The 12,392-nt window shown below is 33.8% G+C and overlaps 1 long non-coding RNA gene across 1 annotated transcript; it reads right to left on the minus strand.

The window, feature by feature from the left end:
- Positions 1 to 796: 796 nt before the first annotated feature.
- Positions 797 to 1,512, minus strand: LOC129771457 (uncharacterized). The gene is made up of 2 exons (XR_008742382.1): positions 1,311 to 1,512; positions 797 to 1,242 (listed from the first exon to the last, which is right to left on the minus strand). It is a non-coding gene; the product is annotated as an uncharacterized LOC129771457 (long non-coding RNA).
- Between the last annotated feature and the right edge of the window lie 10,880 nt (positions 1,513 to 12,392).

Here is a 12,392-nt window from a genome sequence, read left to right on the forward strand (position 1 = left end):
CGCTAGGTGATTGGGATTCTGCCTCAGGACCAGCTATCGTGATTGTCGTACAGTTGTTCCAACTTCGAAACCTTTGCTATCCGATCGTCTAAAATATTTCGCGTATTCTCATCATGCAGTCGAATTGAAATAATTGAACCACATCAGTTTTATGCAGCGTGATGTGAAAAACTTATAATTACTCCGGAAAAATCAATTCCAAACATTTAATCACTGCACTGATTGATGGAAGAGTATCGAATTAATAAGGACCACAGTCAAACAACAGATCCATTTACCGTCAGCTTAGAATTGGCTTGAAATTGCCAATTAGAGAACCAAACAAATCATCAGCATGATGGTTTCAAATTGGACGATTTTTCACGTGAATATATGCTGCCATCATTTGACGAATAGCTCATTCTTGATGAAACCATGCATTAGTTAGTTGCAAACAGTGAGCATGAGTGAATAACCGGTGAAAACATAATCGAGAACAACGGCTATTAGTGGGTTGGTTTTGCCAGCATTTTAAGTTCAAACACGTAGTAAACGCATTAAACAATCTACGAATGATTACTATGAGTCTATGAATATTCTCGAAAATTGGGAGCACTATGCATTGATTAGTATCTATGGAATTTTCAATTACGAGTTTAAAAAAATATCATCTGTTAATGCGCTATAACAGACCAGCCTATTCCATTATGCGGTCGATTTGTCTTGTTGAACTACGTACAATAATCGTTGGAATTATAAATTTTGTTGAAAGTTTGATTCCTGGAGGTGTTTTGTATATAAAAATAAATAAAACTGATACATTTTTTCCAAACTATGCCTCATTGTTTGACCGTTTATTTAACTTGAAGTCACATCGACAGTCCTACAAAGCATTGCTGTCTGAGGATGCTGCTATGGTAATCAATACCAAATAATTTGGAACAATTTGTAGATGATGCTTTTTTATTTTGTAATGCTTGTCCATGTACCAGTTCCTGAGAATATATTCACATTCATGGTTTCCCTGCGGGACACTTGTTCGCTGACTTCATTCGGCCATTCATCAAGGTCGCTTTCATGCATCATATCCAACCTTTCTAACATCTCGAATTTCTGCGAGGTCTTTTTGGTACTTTTGCACCTTCGTTTAGGCTTTTCAATATGGGTTTTATTATGTTTTTTGATACACTTTTGCATTATTCGTAAGTGTGTCTCGAACCTTCAGAGTTTTGTTCTTTTGTTTGTTCTGTCCTAGGTGCGGTACTGTAAGAAAATAAAAACACAGTTTATTGTAAAAGGACATATAGAAAGTTACAATCAAGATATCTTACCGAGCTGTAGTTGAATTTTATTTGAAATTGGTACTAAGTATATACAATTATTTCACAAACAAACAAAAAATCTGCTGCTATGGCATGCGTTCTTGGCGGTCCTTGAAAAAAGAAAGACAATTCACATTGATTCTCTATTGCTGACTTTGCCTTTTACCACAGGTCGTATGATGATCTACTGTAGTACTGTGTAGAGTTGATCTACCCATTGTTTTCACGGGAATTCGTTAAGTGTTGGTACTCATATTCTGTTGAGGACAATGGTACTCGTGGCACCAAATTTGACATTCGTTGTGTTTGGTTGAAATCAATATACAGAGCAAATCTTATCCAGAATCCATCTTCATGCTGTAACCAATTTTACCGCACTGCCGCGTTTTCATCGGTAATCCGATCTCAGTCAGATCAATACTGTTATAGATATTATAGTTATTATATAGAGGCGAATGAACTGCAAAGTTTAAAGCCTCTTAAAAACAAAGAAGAATATTGTTGAGAAACATGTGAAATAAATGATACCCTTTCGCCGATGTGTTCTTCAAATACGTATTTTTAGATTCAAAAAAAATATTATGACAAAAATTATCCACCCATGAAATCATCTCAATGTTGCCAGGAACATAAACGTTAAAAAAAACATAGAAACACAGAAATCAAGCAACGCTTGTATTTGATTGTATTTGATTATATGAAATATTTTTTTTAAAGAAGAAGATGATTTTTATGCACTGGATAAATATAGAAAACTAGCTGACCCGGCAAACTTCGTCGAATTACCTAAATCACAATTTTCTTTATTATATGACCAATTTAAATCACGATTGTTTTTTATAAGGTATATTCAAAATCATTCAGCTTTCTTTCAAAAAATCGTGACGCAAAATCTGAACTAAAACAAATGAACTTTTTAAGAAAAATAACATTCAAAATGCAATGTTAAAAAATCTCACTCAAAAATTTAATTTAATATTAACGGGCCTGATTCTCGAATACACTTCGAATACACTTCTCGGTGGAAACGGAATGAAACGTATCCGCGATGACAACGGTAAGGTGTCGACATCTGGATACGAGATTAGTTTCCTGCTAAACTTATCATTGTAATATCAAATTATCTTCAGATGAAATTTTTGTATGAGATTATTATATCACATGAAGAAAACAAAGTTTTCCACTCACATTAATACCAGTTTGGTACGAAGATGTTAATTTTCATTAATGATTTCTTATTTGAAAAGTGCTCATTCTGCCTGAAAACTCATTATTATCTTCGACACATCACTAACTCGTAAAACGTAGTTCAATGGCGTACCGTTTGTTTCGTTTCCACCGTAAAGTGTATTCGAGAATCAGGCCCTAAAAACTTTCATATCTCGATACACTTCCCTCCTTTTTCAATTTTTATTTGTTAATTTTTTTCGTAAAAATCGTTCTAATTTAACAAAGTTTGACATACAGTGGTGCCGTAGTAAACTCACTCAAAATGGAGATATGATATTTTTTAAATCTATAAAAATTCAATACTTTCTGAAATCGTGACAATTTAACAAAAATAACATAAAAATGTGATTCTACATGAATAATTTTATATAGCGTTTTATCCTAGGACTAACCGTTTTCTAGTTATAAAAATCATGTTCGTGAAATATTGGAAAATGCATATTGCTGCTGAACATTACGACTAAGACCAGAGCCCGACATCTTTGGAGGCCCTGGATCCGACATCGTATGGAAATTTCTCTAACATTATTTTCACTATACAAAAATGGATATATCGCGGAAATGGTTAGTCCTAGAATAAAACGTTATATATATTTTTTCATGTAGAATCGCATGTAGATCCCATTTCTTGCAAATTCAAAAAAATTTTTTTCGGGCTTCAATCCATTCTTTGACTTATAGCGTTTAGGGGAAGTGGGGTAAGACGGACTTGTTCAAGGAACTTTGGAAAACTCATATTTCCCAAAACATGAATGCAGTTTCTTACGATTCAATATACAGCGCGGACTCGATTATATACAGTTTTTCATTTCTTTTCACTGTATATGTATATAATCGAATCCTGTATATAATCGAGTCAAAATATTTTTTTCTTTATTTGTTTTTTTTTTGCATGTATTTTTCGTTTTTTGAAAATAAAAGAAGAATTTTATTTTTGGATTTATCCCCTTAAAGTCAGAAAGCACCTTTCTCACATGAAAAAAATAAATTTATCCAGATTCTCTCACGAGGTGATAGACGATTATATTTGACGAAAAAAATTCTCTAACCTATATGTTCGAATTTCAACAATAACAGAGTTATAGAGCTTTTTTTTTGTTTCGGACTCTGTTGCCTCAAACTGGCTCTGAATTAAAAAGTACGCTTCGTAATTCGATTCTGATGCTTTCATTTGAAAGATGATAAAATTTAGTACAGGATATGGTAGTGGAACAACTAAATTAGTGGATTTTAATAATATTTTGGAAGTGAAACACATAAAAGTTAATAATTTTTAATGTGTTATTATTAATTTTATCCTAAAAATTTATATTAAACTAGATTGTTTCTATCAAATAAATTGAAGTTCCTTAATCGCTCTACGCATTTTTTCTTTGACGCACAACTTCTATCTTTCTTAATTTGGCTGCAATATCGATATAAACGATTCCTGGTGAAAATTCAAGCAAAATCTTCAAAAATCACGATTTTTATCCCACTGTACATAAAATAGCCACTTAAATTCCATTTTAACGTTCAAAGGTTACATTTTTCTTAAAAAACAGTCATTTTAAAAGTGTAAAAAAAAAATGGGTGGGTTATATCTATGATATAACCGCAAGGTTGACGTGGGACTATCTTAGCTTAATGATAATTTGTTTTTATTGATTAAATTTTTGATTGAATGAAACAATTCCAGAATTCAATTGAATTCAATATATTTGCTTTGTGAGTAAAAAGATTGTATAAAGCCATATAAGGTCAATTCTTGCATTGTGATAGATTATGTTCTTTGTTACAAGTAAATTTAATGACAGTCCTTTTACGTTTGGTATGATGCCTAGGACAAAACAAGTGAACGGAAGAATATTCAAACGATTTTTTTATTTAACGTTTCCTTCTGAAGTTTGCATCTCTCAGGTGTACGTATTTCTCGAACTGCAAATTTGCTTGATTTGATGAACTTCAGGCACTCAGTTTCGATTTTGACATGTACGTCGAACGCATATTGTTTAATAAATAGGCGTCATCGCAGCAATTGGTTATCAACATCTTGCCTGATCATCAAATGGTATGCGTAGGAATTCAGTGAGCAGAAGATATGAAAGCATATCCTTTAATGCAATCTTGAATAACCGATCCAGAGCGTGGTTATCGTACCCGCATTTTACCCCCTATATATTCCGGTTAGACGTAGTCCCACGTCAAAATTATTTTAAACTGTATATAATTGAATCCAAAATTGTATATAAACGAATCACATGTTATCGAGTCTGTATATAATCGAGTCCGGCCTGTACTATTATTCGAAATAATCGGCCAAATGTTTTACAAAAAAGTGTTTTTCAATGTCGTTTACTTAATTTTTTTTTTTTTCGATGCGGGTAATATGGACATTAGCGGGGGGAATATGAACAGGTTTGTAATACACGAAGCGTAGAAGTTTATTGCTCGTAAGTGGGATAATTTCATTTAACCAAGGTCTGAGCTAATCACGAACAAGGATGGAAAACAAGGGAGCATGATGCGATTTACGATTAATCGCAAACTGCACAGATCGCAATCTGTGCAAACTGCGACTAACTATTAATCCTCTCCCATCATAACCAAATGATTTTCTCTTGGTAACTCTGAGTTGACCAAAGCATTTCTAGACTGACTCTCCTTCCTCGTTTTGTTTACAACTCCAAACAAGAATTTGCTCCTTGGGAATGAGTATCTCTATGACGTACGCTTTACGATTCTCGCTCTCTCGTCCGGGCGTTCAATTTTCCTCTCCGAGCGCTTTTACTTCGATGAAACTGTGTAAGGAAAAAATGCGCTACAGCAGATAGGACGACATTAATGTTTAATGTTCCACAGAGGATTTCTCAGATGGTGCTAAAATTCATCTACAAGAGACTACAAACAATAATCCCCCTCAAATCAAATAATTTTATGAGTTAATGTAAATGCGTTATTGGCCAAGGCTATTACGATATCGAACACGTGGTCTTGCGAGATATATTTTTCCGCCAGCCCAAATACAGAACACTCCTTTCGGGCCCGAGCAAACTTGTGGTTAGAAAAGACCTTGATTACTGATCATCAAAAACATAAATTAGCGCATATATGTCAACATGTGTTTTTTGTGTAAGCGCGTAAATATTTACTCATAAAATTTTAGGATTGTGGAATTCTACATAATTTGTATGCAGATAGACTATCCACAGTTTGTGGGGGGAATACTCATACAACTCAAATGGGTAATGATTATCTGCTATCACAAAGCTGAGAAATTCTTTGACGTTTTGTTGAACTACTGATTCATTCAAAAAAAAATCAAGCTTTATTTTAAAATGTTTTCTTATCCTGAGACTGGATCACCATATTGCACTGCTACTAAAACCGTAGGCTAACCCCAAGGATATTTTTATCAATTTTCGGCGAATAATCAATAGAGTGCCGTGTTATGAAACATAAGAACAATAGCAAAAAACAACATCACGATCATAAGGTTATTCCAGACGACATTGGAATATATTCCATCTGATCATCTTTATGAAGGTTAACGACCTTCAAAGGATAAATTTATCTTGGGAACATTAAATTAATGTTCATGACTTCCAGTCGGACGTTTATCCGCTCTGATAATAATTGTGTGGTCCTCACAAAACATATATTCCAATGCCGTCAGTTCACTTAAATTCTTCGCATACCGTTTGATGATTAGGTAGGATGCTGATAATCATTTTCTGCGATACCGATTGTTCCAACAGTATTTATTCGACAATATGGAGATTGAATACCTGGAATTAACCAGATTCAACCAAACAAATCTGCGGACAAAGCAGTATGTACACTCAAGAGATGCAACAAGTTTGAAGGGTTACGAAAAAAAAACATTGATCGTTCAATAAATCTACTGCCACATGTGTCAGAAGTCCACGATATATGAATAACATATGTCCATACTAATTCATTACATTTATTTGCAACGAAAAACGTAACCACACAGAATTAATCAAATATGTGATCCGTTTTATCTACAAAATAAAAAAGGATCTTAAATTCCATTGTATTCGAAAAGTGTTTCGTGAAATCACTAATTGAATTATTATTAGATAAAATACCATTCTGAATCATATTTCGGACACTTTGTTCTAATATCTTGAAATGCTTAATGCACTGATGGTATAACTATGAAATTAATATCACAATTGCTTCTTTATAGTAATCCCTTGGTTTCACTATCACTTCATTTGAGATTTACATTTGAATTATTATATAGTAGGAAAAAATCCATCCAAAATACAAAATTCACTCATCATTGTTTGTGTTTGACGTGCCTATCGTGAGCACGTAGAATTTACCCCTTCATCAATATTTAAAATTATCTCGTGTTTCATCAGTTCTCATCATCGTTATCAGGTTACTGTGATTGCTTGGTAAGTTTTTCGCAGTGGACTCTAAAATATAATCAAGTGTAATGTAATTTTCGTTCAAAAAATTACAAAATAAAGTGTCCGAAATTTGAATTCAATCTGTCCGAAATTCGATTTTTTTTATAAATGGTGTCCGAAGTTTGATTTTGATTCGCTTGATTTGAAAAGCATTTTATTCGATGATTTTTTTTATGTTTTCAATCAAAAAGGTACCAAAGCAGAAAGCTTATAGCATATTGGGCTAATTTATTAAAAATATCAACCAAATAATACCTGTGCATAAAGTTGAGATCAGTTTTCTGCATCATATGCCTTAAGCGTACGAAATATGATTCAGAACGGTATTTGAAGAGAAATGTGAATATTCAGAATTATTGGAATCTAAAAAAAGATTTTGAGCGGGATGATATTCGCCCAAATCTGCTGGTAATAAAATTAATCAATTGCATCCATTACCCGTCTGCTGTTTATCGGGCGGGAGACGACAGCAAAATAAAATCGACACGAGACTGAGTCAGCCACTCACTGCGGTCAGTGCAATAGAGAATTAAAAATCCCTCGACGAGTGTCGTAAGATTTCAGTTGATCGTCTCTTGCACACTTTCCGATCAAGAACTCATCATCCGCTCTATGGGATGGGATTAATCGTTTGTGGCTTGCATTCACGATAAACCTTGAGTAGTAGAAGTAGGTAGCTCACCGTTCCAAGTATTCTCTCTGTGTACATATGAAGGATAAAAGAGCATCGCCTGCTGGGGGTGATTTTAAAACATTGATCGTTGAATGTGATTTTTTACCATCACTGATCACGAATGTCCGTTAAATGATGAAAAGATAGAATTAATCCACCTGGAAGTGATATTGTGCTTTCAGCAGTATAAGCGAGCAAACCCTCAACTATTTTTCTTTTTATTCCAGTCAGCTTCTAGACAGTCCATCTTTGGCGATTTAATTTCCGTTTATAGACGCAGGGCATTCCTTATGAATAGAATGAACAGATTTTTCACAGTCCATCTCACTCCCACTGGCAACTGTTCGTTTTACCCCACCAGTACAATTATTTCAATAATTTAAATTTTCCACTCAAAAATTAATTTATTTTTCCTTGCATACCTAATATCGCTTCTCTGTTAACTAACAAACCAAAATATAACCATCAGCAAATTGAATTTTGAAATTAAACCTTTGCGGTCTTATTAAATTTGGGTATGTGTGTCGTACTGGTCGGATTTTTGACGTAGAACTACGTCTTTCATTAAGGGTGCCAAATCAGAAAACAGGTCACGTTTTTATGAAATAAAGTTAACGTTCATAACTACTTTTGCAATGAACGGATTTTGGCGATTTACATACCAAACGAATCGGAAATTCCCTAAGATTTGTTCAATATACTAGACATTAGAATCCCCTGGTTTGTAAATGGTTAAAATTCATATAAACTTTAGGCGTTTCCATTTTCCCATACATTTGTTCTGTCCATTTATGTGCTGTCCCGAACAGAGCTGTCAATAACGAGCAACTTATCGACGACCAACGAAGGGGAAATCGTAGGAGTTAAAGTCTCCGTGAACAAAGGAAAAGTAGAAGAATGGAGGGGAATACTTGCCTAGAGTATAAACAATGGTTCTCGCTGAGGCCATCTTTCATTCGGCATCGGACTGTTGAGCAATCCAGTTCACTTTGCTTTCGCTGCGCTTCGATCTAAGATTGGACCCCACCATTTGTAATCCAACTTGGATATCGTCGTTTGGCTTTTCTGTTCGTTGTTCGCGTTATTCGTATCGTGGGGTTTTTTTTCCGCGTCATAAATTGGACGCTTCGCGTAGTGTGTCATGAGCAAGAAGAAGAGGAAGGCAGGCTCGAGCCCTGCAAAAAACGACCGCATTGCCAGGGGCAATAAAATTTCGAGGCAAGCGTCATCTAATTATGCACGCGATGTTGGTGCATCGAACAACAGCGATGTAGGCGACTTCGGCGCGTCGGTCGGAAATGTATACGCCGTTACCCAGATAGCAACCAAAATCAAGCTCCCCCCCTGGTGGTGAAGGTGGTCGCTCTTGACAAACTCATCAGTGAATTCGCATCGATGGGTGTTACAGCAGAGTACAAGCTGTGTGGCATAATTCAGTCTTTTTTCAAGCAGTAAACATTGTTTGTTTTCCGTCATCATAAGGGCTTCATTGGTACCTTTGAGAATGCATCAATGCATTAAACTGACGTTATGACGAAGCATGCGTAAAGGTTGTGCGCCAAAAAATTATTTGAGGAATACCAAGCAGCTTGAATGTCTTACTGGAATGTTATCAGTTATTTGGGTTCGAGTGCCAGTCGCAAAACTGCCTTCAACTAGGATTGCAATTGCGCTAATCTCGATCACAATGAAGCAATGCTTCTCTTTTCGAGGTTATTGTGGTTAACAGAAAGAGTTCATTTCATTCATTGAGTCACCAAGGAAGTAAATGTCGTTCTGGTATTTTGTATGTGATTTGGCTTCGCTTGACAGTAGCATGACAGTCTCCACTAAGGATGACAATGGCGCTTGGCTCGAACGATTCCTAGAGGTGCGATTCCTTCGAGGCAATACTAAATAACATATAGCATGATATTTGATACTTGCAAGTGTTGTCATTGTTGTTGTTTCCATGCGATGCCAAAGATATATTGATGTAGTTATGAGATGTGGAATAATGGTGCTGGTGCAACATGTATATAATCGACTGTAGCCGAATATATGACAATTGCGGAAAAGGCCACCGGAATAGCGTTTGAGGTAAATTTTCAATGGATTGACATGAAATAGTGTAGTTCTACGTCAACAATGCGGTCGTATCTTGGGCACAACCTCCTATAATTTTTTTTTCTTTGAAAAAGCAGTGATACATGCAAGATTATGACTTTTTTTGTAAACTAACAATGTATTTTAATGTGATGTTTTTATATGAAAAAGATTTTGTCGCTTGAGACACTTGTGCGATTATTCAAACAACATGAGACATTTATGCAAACAGTAGTTCTGATACTTATGAACAATATTTTCTATTAACTAAAGTTATACAATGATTAAATTCTGCTGTTATGATTTTTGTCCCACATTCCTATGCATTCAGCGCACTGTGTGTTGTCTTGACTACTTTGTTTGATACTGAGTACCGTTACCTATTACTCATAGAAGCACCGTATTGATTCGTGACGGGCTAGACATCAAGCATCGTTTAGGAAAAGCATAAACTGATACCTACTTGGTTGAGTGAAATATAAGATTAGCATGGTTTCTTGCGGTGGTGACCAAACGACCAGAACGGTAAAAAAGGTATGGTGGATGAGAGCAGACAAACGACCACGAAGAGTTAAACCACTCAAAGTGCTTAATATCGAAACCGCCAAAATGATTTTTGGTTTTTGTTTCCTTTTTCCACTTTTGACCAGTATTCAATGTCATAGGGTGGTTCAAATGGTACTCCCGTGGCCGAGTGGTTAGCGTCATAACTAACATGCCGGGTGTTCGGGTTCGATCTTAATCTTAATCTTAATCTTAATCTTAATCTTAATCTTAATCTTAATCTTAATCTTAATCTTAATCTTAATCTTAATCTTAATCTTAATCTCAATCTCAATCTTAATCTTAATCTTAATCTTAATCTTAATCTTAATCTTAATCTTAATCTTAATCTTAATCTTAATCTTAATCTTAATCTTAATCTTAATCTTAATCTTAATCTTAATCTTAATCTTAATCTTAATCTTAATCTTAATCTTAATCTTAATCTTAATCTTAATCTTAATCTTAATCTTAATCTTAATCTTAATCTTAATCTTAATCTTAATCTTAATCTTAATCTTAATCTTAATCTTAATCTTAATCTTAATCTTAATCTTAATCTTAATCTTAATCTTAATCTTAATCTTAATCTTAATCTTAATCTTAATCTTAATCTTAATCTTAATCTTAATCTTAATCTTAATCTTAATCTTAATCTTAATCTTAATCTTAATCTTAATCTTAATCTTAATCTTAATCTTAATCTTAATCTTAATCTTAATCTTAATCTTAATCTTAATCTTAATCTTAATCTTAATCTTAATCTTAATCTTAATCTTAATCTTAATCTTAATCTTAATCTTAATCTTAATCTTAATCTTAATCTTAATCTTAATCTTAATCTTAATCTTAATCTTAATCTTAATCTTAATCTTAATCTTAATCTTAATCTTAATCTTAATCTTAATCTTAATCTTAATCTTAATCTTAATCTTAATCTTAATCTTAATCTTAATCTTAATCTTAATCTTAATCTTAATCTTAATCTTAATCTTAATCTTAATCTTAATCTTAATCTTAATCTTAATCTTAATCTTAATCTTAATCTTAATCTTAATCTTAATCTTAATCTTAATCTTAATCTTAATCTTAATCTTAATCTTAATCTTAATCTTAATCTTAATCTTAATCTTAATCTTAATCTTAATCTTAATCTTAATCTTAATCTTAATCTTAATCTTAATCTTAATCTTACTGCAGATTCCACACAAACTTCACAAGGGAGCCCTCGAGGTCGTAAAGTATCCCTTGGTAAGGTAAGCTATTTAACCCGTTCACCTACAACATCGAGTCTCACGAACAGCTCACCACTTGCACGGCGTTAAGACGCTCAGCAGAGTAGTGAAATTCAATGCGTGGCTCATCGAAGCCTTTTTCATTTGGTCCGCTTTTTTTTAAATTAAATCGTGCGCGCAAGGGTTAAATTTAGGTTTACAGCCATTCCATGCCAAACCGATATAGTGGTTCTCAGATTTTCGTCAAAAGTGGTAAATTACATTAGACCCGTATTTTTTATTTTTTTCATTAGGGTGCCCGTTTCCATTTAAGGGTGGTCCGAAAAATCTTTTTTTTTCCACTTTTTCCCGAAAATGACTTTTTTCAAAAAATCATGACTTTTTAACCACAGAACCGGTTTAGATGATCGATGTATCAAATTGAAGCTAATTTTGAAAGAATTACATTTGTGGAAGAATTGTATACTGTAAACTATAAACTAATCGGTGGCTTGTGATTATTTTTTACAGCTACAGTTTCGGGGATACTTTTTACAATATATGGGCTGAACAATATCGACAAGAAAACAAGTCGCAAGAAGTTCCTAGATATCCTTTTACATCATCTTTTTGTGCCCCATAAAAAACAGGCATTTATTTCAGGAATTCAGAGACAAAAAACATTAGAAATATGTATAAAATGTGAAAAAGTATATTTGTTTCGAACATGCCGTTATGGTATGTTCTGATTTTTACACCAATGAAACCACAATCGATTGATACGTTTTTATGTTATTTATACTTTCATGAATTCTATTCAGTTGCTTACTTTCAATTATTAACAGGAACAAAGTCGAATTTCGTTATTTGTGTTGGAGTATCAACAATCAACCTGTTTGAGGAGACTGATCAAAACTGAATGAAA

This window comes from Toxorhynchites rutilus, chromosome 2, assembly GCF_029784135.1.
Source record: "Toxorhynchites rutilus septentrionalis strain SRP chromosome 2, ASM2978413v1, whole genome shotgun sequence".
Taxonomy (NCBI): domain Eukaryota; kingdom Metazoa; phylum Arthropoda; class Insecta; order Diptera; family Culicidae; genus Toxorhynchites; species Toxorhynchites rutilus.